Raw genomic sequence first — 19,158 nt, 5'->3', positions numbered from 1 at the left:
TCAGAACAGACTTTTTGGGTCGTGACCCATCAGTCGAGACCCAATGGGTTTTAAGGATTGTAAGTGGGTCAAATGACATGAGACTTGGATGTTGGCCAAAACAAATGAAGACAGCTGAGCAGTGTCAAAGAGTGAGTGCTCTCCGGATTTAAGCGTGGGGTGAGCCTATATTTCTAGCAAAGCACTGTGATGAGAGAGGAAGCAGTTCCTAATGAACTTGTGTGAAATAATGGCAGCAACATTATTAGTCTGCCACAGAGTAATTAATTAGTCCCAGGATAGCTAACCTCTCTTACACATTAAGGTTTAACATGACCCCACCTCTATCACTGCAATTTTAAAGAAACAGTCCACCTTTAAGTTGTTCCAATCCTGTAACATTTGCTCTTATTAATGAAACAAAACAAAAAAACTTAAATTTTACAGAAAATAAGTCAGTTTATATATATAACTGACCTAAATAATAATTTATTAAATACATCTATTTAAGAAAATTGAAATTTAAAGGGATAGCTCTGTTTTTGTTTGGTTTGCTTTGTTAGTTTTGTTCTGTTAAACACAAAAGAAAATATTTAGTTTAAGAATAATGTAAACTGTACCATTGACATACATAGTACAAAAGACTAATACTATGGAAGTCAATGATTCAACGCAGGCTCATATTGTGAATACATACCCTGTGCACATTTCTGGAGAGAGTGAATTATGAATCCAAAAGTATATATGGTTGCATTTTGTCTTTAAAATGAACGCTACAAAGCGGTATGACATTGCCGATGGCTTCTGTTCCTTTTCGCGCTAACAGCTGTCCGCTTACCTCTGTGTGGACGACTTTTCCACTGTTACTGTCATGTGTCCAGTGTTTTGGTGTGTTGATGTAGTTTCCGTGTTTATGTCATGTGATCTTCCCCATGTTCCCTATCTCTCTGCCGTCTGAACACAGTCTTGGAAGCTAGCATGCATATTAATGAAGTTGCACAATAGAGCACGCTGATTGGTTTAAACCAAGTCTTACTCATGCATTAATGCAGCACACTCAGAGTCGTAATACGGTACTCCCAGGTACAGACGTCCAGTCTACACGCTGGAATACATGCTAAGATCTAATGGTTGTGACGCAGCTTCAAAAATTTGTTTCAAACTGGAAGTGCGAATTTGCTCGAAATAACGGAAAAACAACCAATTTTCAATTTTTAGTGAAATACATGTGTCCTCATAGTGTTTTTAGCAGTGTGGGACACATATATGTCTGTCAACAGCTCAAAAAAATGTGTTTTGGTGTTTCATGACCCTTTAAAACTTTAAAGCATGAATGGCACTCGCGAGAAAAATCTGAGATCTGAAACTGCATACACAGTGCCCTCTGGTGGATTTGCGAGAACAAAAAACTGCGAAACAATGTACCTTCCAGGAAAAATTTCACACTCTTCAGAAAAATAGACAGGGGTACAAATCTATAATGAGCCTGGGTTGCAATGATTACAGGTTTCATTTTTCAAAATATCTTTTATGTGAAAAAACTCAAACTGGTTTGAAACAATTGAAGGGTGAGTAAAATATGTCTTTTTTTTCATTTTTGGCTGAACTACATCTTTAAGACATTATTATTATGTGAATTGTAAACAAATAGTTTCTAAATTAATTATTAATTATTATTATTATTCTCAATTAATCCAATAATGCAGTTTACAGAAATCTGAATGATTTGTTCAGTAATTAGACTGATTTCTCACATTCAACTCACTGATTCGGTTGCAGCTGTGAAATTTACTGAACAATAAAAAGTGTTCAGTCTTTTCCTCCAAGGCTATCTTATGACTTGAGAAGTTATAGAGCACTTTTTATGGTGTTTGTGTGGAAAAGAGTGACCAGCACATTATTAAAAATTCTGCAATAGTTTGGAGCAACGAGAGGCTGGGTAAACAATGACAGAACTGAATTTTTGTATGAACTATTGCTTTAAATATGCATCATCCATAGTCTTCTGAAGGAGCTAATAACATTTTTAATGGACTCTGCTATCATATCTCTTGGACCGGAGGTGTGTGGATAAAAAGACTCTCTGAAAAGAGAGAAGAGAATGGAAAGCACAGTTAATCTGGGTAATCTTTTTTGGGAGGCACAATGTAGACGTTCATTTTATAATCTGTCTCAGTATGTCAAATACAATAACAAAGCCATTCGCCATACTGCTGATGCTGACAGCAAGGTTCACTGCTCGGTCCAATACTAATTTAATGGTTCCTTTGCAGTCCCTTTGGGAGCAGCAATAAAGCCTGGTCTGCAATATTGGCAATGCTGTTGAACTCTCTCTCTCTCTCTCTCTCTCTCTCTCTCTCTCTCTCTCTCTCCCTCTCCTCACTATGCAAATCCTTGTGTAAATATGCAAAGTAATATCCTCTGATGTAGATTTGAATTATTCTGACTATTTGAGAGTCAATATGGATAGCAGTCGTCTGATTAGTGCTAAAGACCGGAGCTCCACTTCACTTTGAATTTCACACATTTGCTGTAAGAGCTCAGGGCGCACAGATTTATCCGCATGTTAAAACTGAATCATTTGGATATCATGAGAGTGATTTATTACATTTCATTACCATAATAACACATTATGTTGGTGATATACTTTCTCATATTCACATATCATACCTTCCATGTTTTACATGACTTCATTCCCCCTTATCGTACAGCACTCCTGGGTATATTACCATATCACCAATTTAGTCCCAGAGAACCATGAAGGCTATTTCAAAAGACTTCATTTTTCTATGCCCGATAATCTATCAACTGAAAGCTTAGCTGTGTGCAAAACAGATATAGACCTGTTGTACATGTTAAATAGAATGCAATTAGGCCCCGTTTACACTGTCAGATCTTGATGGCTAATTCCATTTTTTTTTTTTTTTTTGCCTATATCAGATTTGTTTGTTTGTCCATTTACACATTCTTTTAATTGTGACCAATATCTGAGTCATGTGTTTACAATTGCCATAAAATTTAAGACATCGCGTATGCGTAAAGATGGGTTCTGGCATCTTTGCCACACTAGCCACGATGGAAGAAATTGTCTTGCTTTTAGTTCTGCAAAATATACAAAGTCTGTCAAACTTTAAAATGATTTTGAGGCAGAGGCGTAGGAGGAAGGAAAGCACCATCGCAGCTTGCGCCTATAGTTTACATATGGCATTTTCCACCATTCAGAGGAATTTTTGGGTATGAGAAAGACCTCAGTTCTGGTCAGAGCAAATTATGCCGACTGACCACTTTCCTCCTCCATGTTTCCTTTGTTGATGTTGTTTACCGCATTGGCATCTCCACACATGCTACATCATTAAACTGCGAAGAAGTACCATATTGTCGCAAGTGTAACAATGTACAAACAGAATGTCTTAATAAATCCTATCTGCCTGTTAACATAATAGTCACATTATATCTGATTTATGTCCACGTATAAAACCGATCTCTGAAAATCCGAATGCATGTTTTTTTTTTTCGTGTTTACACGGTCATAGAACAGATCCAATCTGTCACATATGAGCAAAAAACTAGAATTGGGTCACATTTAACTGGCAGTGTAAACGGGGTCTTAGACAGACTTATTTCTTGTTAAGTGGATTACAAACTCCTTATAAAAAACCTGTTTTACCTAAATTTTGTTTCGATATTTGTATTCTTATTTCTAACTCCTCTCTAGTTACTGCATTTGGTTTTTTTAGAAAACTGCAGAACATGATTTACTCAAATTTAAGTTCATGTAGTGATATTTTTTTCTTTTGCTGGATAAACCAATCATCGCTGTAAGCCTAGCTATAAAATAAAAGAACTGGGATTGGTTGATTGGAATGCAATTCCAGGAACAACAAAGGATGTCAATACAGGAACAACTCCAGCTTGTGTAAATCATGTTAAACAACATCAATATGCAGGGAGAGTAAAAACACATAGCAGAGTCTTGGCAAGTCTGTGAAAATCAAAACAGGCTGCTGTACAGCCACAGAAAAGGCATGTCTAAATGTCGTTAAATGCTCCTCAGCGGTAGAGTTTCTGACTCTGCTTTAATGTTACATTATACTGGTTAATTCATTACCATATCATTTCCTACCCCTCTCCCCATAGTCTGAAAAGCAAGGCGTGAAATGAGAGAGGTGAAATAGAGATATTAGCAGGGTCAGAACCTTCACAGCCAATCATCAGGATGAAATTCAGATGGTGTGTATGTGACCTTGCAATTTGCATTTCTTTGCAGCCTGCTCTCATTCAGGGAAACGGAGAGCAGGCCAAGTCAGAATGAACATACAGTGGCAAGATGAAGCTAAATTGTTGACTATAGTCCGACATTCTATGCAAAATTATCGCCTTGAGTCATTCGAGTTGCCGTACATAATTTTCTTGCGTATGAATTGAGGATACGAGAGAAAATGAAATTAGGCAGCTAGAATTAGTTGAGGCAATTGTTTTGTGTAAATCATTTGGGTAAACGGCACTAATCAGGTTTTCAGTACACTGCGGGGTTGAGCTTAGCAGCCAAGGCCTCCAATGCGGTGATTTATTAGCGTAATTCAGAGGATGGAAGGAAATGATGGAGGATATGAAGGAAAAAGGGAGAGGCCACAGTTTGGAAACTAAGAAGCCTCCCAAGTAGGCCTGAATGCTGAGTAAGAGGCACGGCAGATGGATCACAACGAGGGTTTCCCAGGATTCCCTAGGTCTGGGGACGCCTGTGCTGATTCAGAGGAGCGTGTCAGCATTGACTCTGCCAGCATGACCCTAATCATCTGCTTCTTCCTGTGAGACGTGGAAGCAGTTCATATTGCTCAGGCAAGGAAGGCGTGAATCTTTCTGATCTATTGCTGGCTCTCTGGGTGTTTGGAGGACAATAAATCAGCACGATGGGTTGGATGGGAAATCAGAGGAGTCTGGAGCTCTATTCACTGGTTTTTAATGGCCACGTAAGGTGATTTGTGTTCCAGAGAAGTCACAGTGGCGGGAAATGCATGAGGTTGTCAGCCGAAGCTACGCGGCAGCTCCGGGAGCCTGACTCACATGTGGGATAGTAACAGCAGGAATACGCAGCACTGATGGACTGTCAGGTTGAAACTCAGGCAGAGTTGTGAGGATTCTGGCTGAAGATGAACGAGCTTTAGTCTGATCATCCATAGCACCCGTGCGGATTTGAGTTTGACACCACCGTCTGTTCCATTACTGCTCCAAATCCAGATGTGACCTTAATACTGTTGTCAGGAGAAGACACTCTTATAAGTCTTATAGGTCACCGGGGTCTCCAATGGATTGGACAGAGTGTGAGGAGCCAAGTCAATGGCCATCAGACACAAGCCACCTTCCACATCCCAGCATGGATCAATGCAGATAGATCCATCTGACTCAGGAGAGGAAGTAAAAAGGGACAGGTGTCTGAGGCCAAACCACCTTGGCTCTCGGTCCTCAACTGCGGCTCCCATGCCGTCTGATGGCTTCTTTCCAGCTCGTCTGATCTTTATACAAACTAAAAGGCTTGGAGACAGTACAGGTTTACAATGACTGCAGGAAGGTCATGTGCTTATCTGTTTTGCTAACCTTAGGGTCTCTTTTACGCTTACCGTAGCCAAGAAGTCGGGTACTGTTCTGCAAGATAACAAATTAAAATCTGTGGCACGGTACTCGGAGTCTTATTCCATTCATGTGAATTAAATCTGATGATAATTGTCGGCAGCTGCTCATATTTTAGTGCTGTAACGGAGACATTTATGCTCTCGAGCGTACAATCACAAATGATTAACCTGGTGAAGAAATGAAGAGGTGAGGAAGTGGAACGCATCGCATCTCTCCCTGGACAGGTTCAGCCAAGTGATTTTCCTCCAAATTAACATCAAAACCTTTATTCAAATGCTGTCATTCTAAATCATGTTCCCATAGCAACACAACTGCAACAGGAAGGCAAGAAAACATGAGCCCAAGTATTTGATGATGAGCCCCGTATTACAGTTTCATTCCAATACATGCTATTGTTGTTTTGAAGAGGGTGCTCATTTGAAGCTGCTTCGGATCCATCACACTGCTGAGTGATTTCTGGATTGTCTGAAATACAATATGTTTTCTCCGTTTAACAAAGGCACCTGAGATCCGACAGGCTGCTGCTGCAGTTAAGCGCCGTGTAATATCGAGGGACTTCAGGGAATGAGGCCGATCTCGATCCCCCCGTCCTCATTTTCAGCAGAACATGTGGAGCTCCCCTTGCTTGTGTGCTCTCGGGCTGTCCTCAACCTGGTTGTCATGGGAACAGGTGTCATGTGACCAAAAGTCAGACGAACTTGGGCAAAGGAGGGGAACTGGCCCCGTGGAGGCAGTCAGCAGTGCTCTTGTCTCTTCTGACACGTTACCTTGGAAACAAGCCGGGGAGACAGGAAGCAAGGATTAGAGTAAGCCCCTGTTTGTTTGAATAAGAGTGAGGATGCTGCTCGGACTCCAGACTGTGCTTTGTCAAGGGGGGTTCATGGGGGGTGTTGTGTGTACAAGAGTCATGTTTGCTGCACTGTAGAGAACAGTATGAGTTTTGATGTCAACATGACAGGCCTGTGTTTCCGCAGCCCAGCTGCGTAAGGCCACAAATAACAGGCATCATAAATAATTCATCCACTGTAGTGCAAATGATTGCAAGAATTCTATGTCTCAGCCATCCTATTTACACCCCCTCACCCCATAATTAGATCTGTGATACTGTAACACTCCCCACCTTGAGGTGAACTTACAATCCAAGAGGAACCAAAAAAGCATTTTATGCATCATGAGACTCACTGATAACATGCTCATATTTATCTTATTTAAAAATACAATTCAATAATGCAAATCCATTATTGCATCTTTTGAATCACATATTTTGAAATAAATAAATATATGTTGATACTTTTTGGGGTGCAATGGGCTCTATGCACAGCTTGAAAGCCAACATCAAACTTCCAGTGAAAGCTTAAAGAGCCCATATTATACATGAAATAGGGTCATATCTTGGTTGTAAGGGTCTCCAACAACAGTTTAATATGCATGCAAGGTCAAAAAACACTTTCATGGTCTTATAATCTGCATTTATTTTTACCTAATTATCCCAGCGACTCCCGTATGAATCGTCCAGTGATTCATTTGTTCCCAAACCCCTCCTTAGCGCGAAGCTAATCTGCGCTGATTGGACCGATGACAGTCTGTCGCGATTGGTCGACTGCCTTCAGTCAGAGAGTGAAATGACCAATAGCTAATCAGCAATATAAAAAGTAATCACAGTTCATACACGCTCGATAGTGTAGGCGTGGATTTTAGCTGCAACACACACAAAAACACACACACACCTCCGGACGACAACGCTCCCGCTTCTGCCCGCATTCGCCAGGTTTTAGCCTGAGAACCCGCCCCGTTTTCTGCCCGCCGCGCCCGATCCCGCTAAAGAGCGGGGGAGAACACAACCAAAAATAACCCAGCTATACAGTCCAGACAGCCAAGCTGTCTTTATAAATGCACACACAGCACCAAGCACACAAAGCTCTCGCTCGCGCTCTCTCTCTCTCTCTCTCTCATACGCGCGCGTGCGCACTAACACACATACACACAAGCACCAAGCAGACACATCTTTCTCATTCGCATAGCAATATCCGTGATATTGCTAGACAGCCCGCTCCCGTCCCAAATTAAACCCGTTACTGACCGCTCCCGCGATTTATTCGGAAATTTATTCCCACGCCGCAGAAATCTGGCGCGGGGACAGCCGCGGGAATGCAGAACTCTACCGCGGAGCTCCATAAACAAAGCAGCACGCGTCGCATTTTAACGTGACTTTGCACGCGATAAGAGAATATAGCCAGTTAACCTGATACAGTTCACTCGGTTACAAGTAACAAATCACAACTAAATACATTTGCAAGCTAGAGTCAACGAGGCAACAACTTTAATCGCACGTACTTACACTTGAGAAATGGAAGAAACCCATCCTGACGTCCATCAGTAAGTTAACTTACTCTTTACTGATCCTTCCTTTAACAAACGCAAATGAAGTATTCTTTGTAGCATGTAGCTTCCAGAAGTTTCCAGTAGTTTCCAACTGCTTGGCTATAATGCTGATGTTTCATCTTTGGGCAGAGACTCGATATAAAAACCATCTGCAGTGTGACTTCAATCGACCGGCATGTTTGTGTGCGTGTGTTTGTGGTGTGTGTGTGTGTGTGTGTGTCTGTGTCTGGGTTTCTGCGTCAGAGGGCGGGGCCTCAGGTTTGAAATCTCCCGGGTTTGCGCGTGCACGTGAATAACTTGGTTTCGTTCGTACGTCATGGCGAAACACCTAATGACTCGGTATCAAGGCGACTCGTTTGAAGCACTATGAGTCGACTCTTTTATAGATGAATCAACCGTTTTAAACACTGTATTCTTACAGATTTACTGTAAGCCTTAGCTGGCTGTATATATATATACAGTATATATAAATCTTCTGTAAACAAATACTTTAATGTAAATGATATTTATATTGTAATAGAAAATATGCCATCTCAAAGCATCTCTGGCGCAGCTTCCAGTCATCGTCAATGTAGTGCAAACCATGTTTTGAGAGGTGTGCAAGTATGCGGGGTCATGAAGGCAGTTTCAGACTATACCCGTGCGTTCAACGCAGAAGTATAAATCAGCCTTAACACAGCAGGGTCACTTGGTAGGGGAAGTAATTGAAAAAATTTACATGGAAATATTAGATTGATTATATGTTTTGAAAGTCGATTTTGATTACTTTTTGATTAATCGCCCAGCCCTAAGTGTTAGTATAATAGCTTTGAAAATTTACATTCCTCACATTACATTCTGAGGTGAAGTTGGTTTTATAATCGCATATTCAGACTTTCTACTAATATTGTTTTGAAGTCAAACCTTAACGCTATTTCAGATCGAATATTCAAAGTAACGATAGAGTGGGAGCGTGTCACAGGTCGTCACTGTTTAAAAATGAAGAAATGTATAAATATAAATTAAACTTTACCTCAGTAAAGCTAATTAGGCTGATCACTATTTACGTATGTTTTGTCATTCATTTATTCATTTCCTTTTTAGCTCAGTTCCTTTAATAATCAGGAGTCGCCACAGCAGAATAAACTGCCAATTTATTCAGCATATGTTTTATGCAGTGGATGTCCTTCCAGCTGCAACCCATTACTGGAAAAACACCCATACACTCTCGTGTATAGCTCCCAGAGGAAACCCATGCAAACACGGGGAGAATATGCAAACACTACACAGAAATGTCAACTGACCCAGCTGGGGCTCGAACCAGCGACCTTCTTGCTTTGAGGCGCCACAGTGCCACCCTGTTTTGTTATTTGTTATTATTAAAAAAAAATTAAATAAAAAGATCAGAAAAAAAGTAGTGCTAAAACAACACTTTAACAACTAAACAAATGCTTAGGTCTATTTAACCGACTATAATATTAATGCTGTAAAAGATACCCTATAAACTTACAAATAGTCAATCTTTCGTTGGACATTTTCAGTGGCTGAAACACACCTCTGTGCCAATTCATGAAATGGAACACAATGTACATAAGCTTCGCGAGATTAAAATAGTTTTAAAACATTCCTGTGTAAAATTAATACTGGAGCCGTGTTGTCTATCTTCAGATCTTAGTTTTTTACTGCATAACATAATTTCTCTCCAGTGTGCAAAAGTAATTTCGATATTAATTCAGGATTTAGTAAAGTTGATTCTGCATTTTTGGCAGAAGCCTTTTCAAAAACAATCTTTCTTTTCATGGATACAAGGCCACGTTTGTCTTTTAGAAAGAAGTTCAGGTTGATACAGTTTGCCTGACGTCACTCTCTGTCAGCTGTAGGTGGCCATGCTTCACATGAACTCCACACAGAAACGCCAACTGAGCCGAGGATCGAACCAGCAACCCAGCGACCTTCTTGCTGTGAGGCGACAGCACTACCTACCGCTACTGCGTCGCCCGCTGCGCAGAAATACAAATTTAAATTTGTTGACAGACAGTTAGAAATACCTGTCGTAATTGAGTTATTTGTCAGCTGTTTTAACTGGACGAACATTTTTCTTATGCCTCATATATGCCTTATACCCAGCTGGGTTTATTCTACGCAAGCTATGATGACTTTCACCTTGATAGTTTTGCGTGGATGTATACCTGGCCGAATTGAACTGTGGCGAGAATGAGTCTTCGAACCTGTGTGTATTCCTACTGTGGAATTACCACATAAAATTCATGTTTAACAGCATAAACAGTTAGTAAGCACAAGTACATCTTATTGAAGATCATTTATTTTCATCACCAATTATAATAGCAGATCATTTCTCAAGCAGTTTGTGATGCATTTTGGAAACAGGAGATGAGCCCCTGGTCTAATGCGCAACCTGGCTTGAGAAACCCGTTCTCAAAGATTTACTTTTAGTCAAATTTGAGTAGCACACATATTCGAATGCCTTCGGCAGAATTCAAATGAGCCATTTTAATATAGATTAATTTAGATTAATTCCAAGATCACAGTGAGATTAATCTAGATAAAAAAAAATGAATCTATGCCCACCTATAATAAAGATACATATACATACATTTAGATTATTTACTTTAATCATTACTATCGGAGACTTTCAGCCAGTACAGCAAAGACATAGTATCCAAAGACAATCACCTACTGCACCATCTAGAAACTTTCCTTAACAATGGCAAAAGGTTTTTTTTTTTTTTTTTTTTTTTTAAATCAGAATGTATACAAAGAGCACATTTCTTAGAATGTTTAACAAGACGAAAAATGTTTCCTTTACTTATTATGAACCCTCTTATTCTCCTTGCCCCATAAATGTTCATGCTCTGAATATGAGTTACACAGCGTGAAACGTGAAGCCCCTTGAGCGGCGGCATGGCTAAGGGACGGAAAGAGCCCTGTTCCACGTTTTCCCCTGAGAGCTGCCAGAGTAATTATTTAACATCAAACAGCCGGGCTGCAAGGTTAATAAAGGGGATGTAACTGAGCTCCCAGAGGCCCTACAGGACTAATATTTACTGTTGATTTGGACGTACTTGAGAAGGAGTCTGACAGTCTCTCAATATCGCTGACAGTTCTGTGGATGGATGGGGGTGAGACGCGCTGGCCTGGGGATATTTTACAGGTCCCAGTGCCTGTCGATCACAATGGCTAGAGCCTGTTGCTGCTGAGTTTGATCCTACATGTGGTAAGAAAATTGCAGAGAACAGCACCTCGTATTTTCAGGAGTGCTAGAACATCATGCCAATGATAAAATCGCATTATATGTGCAGATAAGACTGTAGGTAAATAAGGGCTTCTGGGCTGTCATCACTATGCTATCTCTCTTATTCTCCATCTCTCCAAGCAGAAAGACCTGGGGAACTAAAAGAAAGAAGCATCTGATATGAAACCTCGGTGCCTCTGGGTTCAAGTGCTCATTCAACAACGGGTGACCCACTTATTTTAATTGCTTATCCGCAAACACAAAGGGGGAAAAAGATAAATAGCACAGCCTTGTTCCACCACCATCCCCAATGCTTAAATACGCAACATTTCACAATAACTGTATGATCAAGGCATTTTTACACTTCAAAGCATAAAAGTGAATATATTAAGAATGTGAAGCCCAAAAAACTTAAAGAGTGTGTGAATTATCAGCAAACAAGCTTAACATATGTACAGTGGACTGCAGCCATGAACACATGCTATATTGCTTTCATTAACATCTAGAGCAGGGGTCTCAAACTGCCGGCCAGTGTGCCATTTATGGCCTGTTTCCACTAAGTGGTACAGTACCATATGGGTCAGGCTTGCGTTTCCATTGCTAAAAGTGTACCAATGTTACCAATTACAGAAAAACTACACATAGCATACATTTAGTCTTTATTTGACTTCAAAAACAACATGCAACATATAGCCTAGTCAGTGCAAACCTCTCATCTGTATCTTTGACATTTATAGTACTGCATTCAGATTAGTTTTACTTTAATTTTTTCTCAGTGTACGGTCGAGGGTAACACACATGTTTTATTTCTATGGCTGATTTAAAAGTTAAAATATATGGCTGTAAGTGCTCTACTTTACTAAAGCTCTATTGGTTGTGCAAACACTTCTATATGGCTTACACATTATGACGGTGGTGTAACAAATGTGATAATTTTGCTAGTATTTTATTCAAATGGTCTCATTTAATATATTTTGCCCACATGCTTGTTAAGGTTTGCATAAAAACTATGTACGTTTGTAGAATTGTACTGCTAGTTGAATTGAACATGTTAAAATAAATGTGAATTTGTACATACTTTCCTCCTCTTTGTTGTAGATTTACAAGAAAGATAGATATTCAGAAGAACAATTGCCAGTAGAGTCACTTAAGTTACCCAAACTGCCTTCTGCTCTTCTAACACTATTGCACAATAAAATTGGTTGGGATAGAATAATAATAATTATACCTATTATTTGTAGAGTTTGGACTGCATATTCTCTGTGGTAGAATGACTGAGTGTGTGTCCAGGGCCGGATTAACGTAAGGGCTAGGTGGGGCTGAAGCCCCAGGGCCTACAGAAGAAGGGGGTCCTTGATTGGCTGAAGAGTTATTTTGCGCTACGACGCGTAAAACGCCTCTGTGTTATGCTCTCCCTCATCCATAATGTGAATTATTCCTTTCGATTTGCTGTTGTTCAAAAACAGTGATGTCCGTGCTAAACTGGGGCTCAGAGTGGCTGTAGCCCAATCAGAATATTGAATAGCCCTGTTTTAGTCACCCATAAGAGTGATCAGATTTCCCAATTTTCCCAGGAGATTCCCTTATTTCAGCACTACCACGAGAACCATCCAGTCAAACGTAGGCTAAGCAAGCTCGTAGTGGAACAAAACAGAACAGTCTTCTCTTCATCATTCATACACTTGTACATGTAGTAGCAGAAGCTTGGATGGGCGGAATCATGCTGAATGGACTCATAACTAAAGCGCTGTCTCGGCATCGCGACAGTTACAGCTGGACTCAAACCGGAGCACACCCACACAATCCTTCCATCACACAATATAACCGAGACAGTGTGCGAACAAATCAAATAGCCTACACAAGCAGTTATCAAAATATCCATTGTTGCGGAGTATCTATCTCAAGTAAATACACGCAGTTAGGCTTTACAGTAAGTCTTACTGAACCCTTTAGAAAGCAAACTTTTTTTATCCTGAATGTTTACTTTGAATATGAATGTTTTCCCCTTTTTATAAAATTAACAGTAATATTATGGAGCAATGAAATATTGCTGCTGACTTTCATCAGACATTATATTTAATGCTAAAATATATAAGTAAATGAATAAATGAATGAATGAATAAAAAAATAAAATAAGGATAAAAAAATAAGGAAGCTAGACCACAATAAGCTATTTTGGATATTACAGATTTCAAATCATTAGGGATTTAAAGTCAGCTAAAGAAACTCTTAAAGCTAAACCACAATTTAAAGTATTTATTATAAAGCACTAATTTAGGAAGTATTGCAAATGTTTTATTTATTTATTTTTTGCTTATTTCTGCAGGTTGTTTGAACTTTAAAGTTCATATTATGTATATTAAAATATATTAAAATATATTCTATTTTATTAATTTATTAGAATATTAATATTCTAATAAATTAATAATAATAATAATCACAATATTAACGACAACATTTATATATACACACTTAATGCACACAAATAAATAAATAAAAGGAGGGCCCTTAGATTTGCTATAGCCCCAGGGCCCAACGTGTTCTTAATTCGGCTCTGTGTGCGTCTAACACTTGGCCATAAACACAACACAACAGATATATTTCAGCAGCTGATGTGTGACACAATAAAGTGCTGATTTGCATTATCAATAGTAACAGGTAATGCTTGAAATATAAACGTCATGTCTGTTGTCCTAAGATGCATCAATTACGTCAGGTTTCCACTTTTTTCTTGTGCTTGAAGGTAAAACAGCCCTCCTTTGAATTGTCAGGCATTGAAATGGCCAATTTGAGTTTGAGACCCCTGATCTACACTGTAAAACCCAATAAGTTAAGGTAACCGATTGCAACAAACTTTATCCATTAGAGTAAATGTAGCAATTTGAGCACTGTAAAACCCAATAAATGAAGAGAACTCAAACCAGCCGAGTACTGTAAAGCCTAATAAGTAAAGGCAACTCAAACCGTTTAAGGAAACCGATTGCAACAATTTATTTGAGCTAAAAAATATGAGTATATATGAGTGCTGTGAACTTTCTCCATTTAAGTTGAAGTAATGAGGTATTTAACTAGCTCATTACCTTCAACACTGAGTTCAAAACTCTTTTGGAAATACATTTCAGTAAATTTTGAATTAACTGCACTTATTTCATTTGATAAAGTTGACTTTAGGGTTTTACAGTGTACAGTATGTTCACATTCACACAACAGGCTCCAAGTATAAGAGTCTCACTGCTTCTTGTCATGTCTTAAGTGATCTTGACAGATCTAAAAGCATCAGTATTATTTTCCTAATATTTTAAGTCAGTCATCCTCATGATTTCCTCCCTTTCCATTTATCAATTCAAAATAGTTCATAAATGACCCTTAGGGGATGTGGAATCATAGCGCAGTACCTCCATTTAGCGCTGATGAAATGCACTTTGATGTTTTTCTATTGCCATTTCAAAGCGAATTGCACAGAAATTTAGTTTATATTGTTGAAATTATTTAGCATGAAGCTGACTCCCACAACAATGTCTTGTCGTTCGGTCTCAAACCAATTATGGTAATATTGCTTCAATTGGCTAGATAAATACTCTGGCTCGAAAGCTCTCAGAGAATAGATTTGGGCAATATTTCGCAATACGAGCTGTTTTTCAGATCCAATTTTCATAATGAATATTTATTCAATCAGTTACGCTCAATGCAAAAAGCCACAGCCCCTGAGGACAAGCGGTGGCTTTAGCCAGAGGCCTGTGACATTTCATAGCGGTAATGCCATGAAATATTTCACCATCTTGGTGGCATTTCCCATTGTCCCTGTGTATTTGTCTGATTTTGAAATGTGGGTTGAACGTACAGCATTGAAGACTCAAGAAAACATTTCTTGCAAGGACTTCTTCTACTGTAGTCCAATTTACACTCTTTTAATGAGTTAAGACAACTACGCAATGCACATCACGTTACAAACCCTGCCCGATTGTGCGCGGCCATCAGGAAGCAGCAGACAGAGAGATATGAAGATACATCAGTTGACATTTTCGTTCAACTCCCTTACAAGCAGACAGCTCTGACAGACAAGCCGCTAACAGCATTCTATTGACCCCAAAATCATTGAATCCCTTTAAAAGAATGCAATGACAGATCGGTGGGCCGTCCTTTACAGAAAGAGCACTCAATAAGTTGACATATTTGTGTTTAGTTTCTCACTTTTCCTGGCAGAGCTGTCAAAGCATCTATTCCTCGGAAATATCACCAATGTTCTAATCTCAAACGGTTGTCAGGCATTTTTCCAGGAATAAATGCGAAACTTTAAAGCAGGTAATGAGAAGGCGTATTTCCGGAGAAGCGATTCAGAGTGCTACCTTAAAAAGGAATGGATCTTCCCACGAGGGGCGTGCGGAATGATGAATTGCATATGATATGACACAGGGAGCTTGAGAGGGAAAGGGAGGTAGCAGGCTTTAATGCTGTTGTCTAGTTCCTTTCATTCTCTGCACTGCTCCCCGTGTTGTCTTCGCTTTTTCAGTCTCAAGCTATTCTCCCCCCATATTGTCCCATTCATCTGCCCTGACACCAAGACAATGGCTGAGGGACCATCACATGCCTCTCAGCGCTTTGAAAAATGAACTCTTTCTCACTTTCCTCTTACATTCTCAGCAGTATAAAACACCCCACATCTCTCAGCACGTCTACGCCGGCACTCTGAATAAGGCTTCTTGTGATTGAAGCCAAACGGGGAGCATGGAAGAGATTTCTTCTTTGGAGTGAAGGTTAAAATCAGTCTGTAGAAAGATCACGGAGGTCACAGCTCTAGACTGGTGCGAAGGCGCAGACGTGTGTCCCCAAGGTGAGGGCGATGGCAAATTGCTTTTCAAATAGAAAGAGTCACTTCCGCTCTCAATGGAACAGAAATGTTGATTGTGTTAACAGAGAGAGTCGTGAGAAGTATAGCATGATACTGTGTATTTCAGTTATGAGAATATAGATATGAATTAGAAATATTTTATGACAAGCCGCAAGGGATTTTTCGACTGTCCATACTTTAAAACTATAACTAAACTAAATAATAGGCATAGCTATCCCAAAAAGGAAAATTGTAATCTCTGAATCATTTTAACATCGGCATGTGGCTAAAGGCTGATTTATACTTCTGCATCGAGTGGTCGCCATAACCCACAGCGCCTCACTTGCACGTAGTCGCGCATTTATACTTTTATGCACTGTTTATGTTGCTCTGCATTAACACTTCTGAAACACTAGCTGGCTTTTGCTTTTTCTGAATAATACAAGTAGCTTAAACTCGCGCATTCAGAGGCTGGAACTGTCAGATGTGCAACAACTTTAATTACAAGGTAAACACACACACAAAAAAAAGTTAAAGTATAAAACATGCTTTCTAGCATGAAAATGTTACACACTTTTTTTATCCAATTTGTTTAACAATGGAAGATCAAGTTGCATGTGATGTGGCTTTGCTCCCAATATGTGTACATATGTTTAAAATTTCTGAATATTCTGAGAATATTCTGAAGCAGCAATACTGTTTTGTATTGTCGCATGAGGTTCCTGCTTTTTAAAGAAAAAAATATATAACACTGATGCACATCAGTAACTTTATTTTAATATTTACTTTATGTCCCTGTCAAAATCAATGTAAATGATTAAAAATCTGGCGACCAGAATAATCAAACCCTTGGGAACAACTGTGGTCGGAACCAATGTTCACAGGGCTGTGTTCTCTGGACTCTCAAGCTGAGGACTTTTAAACTCCGATTGCTTGCCGCCGAACCACATCATAGCTCATTACCTTAAAGTTGACAAGATTTTAACTTCATCTCCTTAACGCCCACATCAGCGAAGACACACTGCGTTGCTCCTCGCCACTTATCGCCGCCGGCTGCAGTATATACAGTAGCCGACTTCCGGCTACTTTGAAGCTCTTGATACTTTCGGTTTGAATGCACAGTTACATTTTTTGAGAGGTGCACGTCAGCAGCGGCATCAGCCACTAGGGGGGGGTTATGCAATCACATGCAAGTTGCGTTAGAGCATATGCATGCACTTGACGCAGAAATATAAATCAGCCTTGATGAGTGTTATTAAAAATATACACCACATTTTTGACCACAGAGAAAAAGAAAAACAGCTAAAAATATTAGAAGGCATAAAGATTAATAACTACGATCTAATATTATAATATTATTACTATCAACAAACATTTATTACTTGTTAAAACTTTTTTCACACATCATGTAATTCCCTGATTTTCATTTATAACCCATTTCCTTCTTTTTGAATATCTAGTTTCATAAATCATGTTATGGAAAGAAAACTAATTGTGATACATTTATTTTATTTCTTTTAATTCTAACTTATGCATGTCACTGATTAAAAAAAGTGTTAATTGGATCGAAAATGGCATTTGAATAAATAGTTTCTAGTATATTTTTTACATCAGTTTGTGTAGATTGATTTCTAAAATAATGATCGAACACAACATAATTGTCAAGGAGCTGTTAACATGAAACAGACACAGATTTTGGCAAAGACCCAAACAATCAAAACATAAAATAAATGAAACAAAGCAAAAAACAAAACAAAAAAAAAAAAAACTGAAAAAAAAAAAGAGTTATGCATTAGAATGGAGTTGCATGCATTGCTCAGGTGTGATATTACCCTGATATTAAAAAAAAAAAATTTAAATCTTAATTTTATTCTATAAAGTCTGATCTTACGTCTTTATTTCTGTTGTATTCAAGTCAATTTATTAGCTGGGCCATTCTATCAGCTTTATTTTCTTTTTCTGAAAACTGCTGAATTTCCCTGAGTGTGTTTGGGATCACTGTCTTGCTAAAATGTTCTACAATCATGGACCATGTTTCTACAATCTTGATCACCCTAACAAAACTGTGGTCACACTAAAGTTTAAGTATGCAAAATTCTTTTGTATGCCGCTGCGAAAAGGGACAGGATTAAACAAGATAAAAAAGCGAGCGACTGCTCCATATTTTCAATTTATGTCCAGAGAGGTCATGTTTTTGATCCTTTATTGGTCTCACGCACTCAAGTGATGCGATTTCGCAAGTCAGAGTTCACCAAGCTTGAACTTTGCAACGCAGTGTGCGTATGAATGGAAGCCTGTGGTGAGAAAAATCTAGTGTGACTGCAGCTTAATGTAGGTATTGGGACTAAAGCAGCTAATATTCATTTACACTGACGAGGGGCAGATTTACTTTTTAACTACTGAGATATTTTAGCTGCTTTCCATGCCTTTTTATGCCTCCCTTCCTCCATGTGTTTGATTATTTTTCTCAGTATGTATTGATTATTTAGGTTGTTACTGACATCTGATGAAAATTTTAATTTAACAGCACCTGTACAACCACTGTATACTTCACTGTATTTAAGTATACTTTACAAAATGAACTTGAATTCTATTTCTGAATATTCAATAAATTATAATTAGAATATAATGCCCAAAAAGCATCTAGATCAGCAGCACACTGGGATTTAAGACACATGCTAACATGTCATTTGCTGTACAAAAGAGAAGCTGTGGATGCCGTAAGGCCTAATATTTAATCAGTTCAGCAATGATGCAGTATACCAGATTGCTGTCAAAACAAATGTGTAAAGCACTGCTCAGCTTTTGAAACTCCATCACTATGTCTTGAAGGTAAAAAAGCATTTTCTTTTTAATGGTTTTCATTTCGCTGCATGTAAAATGCTAAGCTCCATCAGACCCCCGGTGTGTTGTTCACCAGAAAACAAACGACCTATTTGTTGTTTAGACAGCATCTTCAAAAAAAAAAAAGAAGACAAAAAATTAGTTCTGCACCTTCTTCGAGTGCATTAGGAAGAATCTAGCACTCCAAGGCACAATTGCTTGTGTTTAATGTTCGAAATGATTGTTGACTTTACACCCTAATTCTGTTCCCAGTCCACCACGA

General features: G+C 38.9%; 2 long non-coding RNA genes across 4 annotated transcripts in view; one reads left to right on the top strand and one right to left on the bottom strand.

Moving 5' to 3' along the window:
- Nucleotides 1–19,158, top strand: part of LOC141376355 (uncharacterized) — a 974,232-nt gene that overhangs the window by 820,362 nt on the left and 134,712 nt on the right. The window lies entirely within an intron of this gene.
- Nucleotides 3,591–19,158, bottom strand: part of LOC141376357 (uncharacterized) — a 31,803-nt gene continuing 16,235 nt past the window's right edge. The window contains exon 2 of the long non-coding RNA XR_012386295.1: nt 3,591–6,377. This is a non-coding gene — a long non-coding RNA (uncharacterized lncRNA). The remainder of the gene's footprint in view (nt 6,378–19,158) is intronic.

The sequence above is a fragment of the Danio rerio genome, chromosome 10 (assembly GCF_049306965.1).
Source record: "Danio rerio strain Tuebingen ecotype United States chromosome 10, GRCz12tu, whole genome shotgun sequence".
Classification (NCBI taxonomy): domain Eukaryota; kingdom Metazoa; phylum Chordata; class Actinopteri; order Cypriniformes; family Danionidae; genus Danio; species Danio rerio.
The sequence above is the reverse complement of the archived record's forward strand: the minus strand, read 5'-3'. Positions and strand labels throughout refer to the sequence as shown.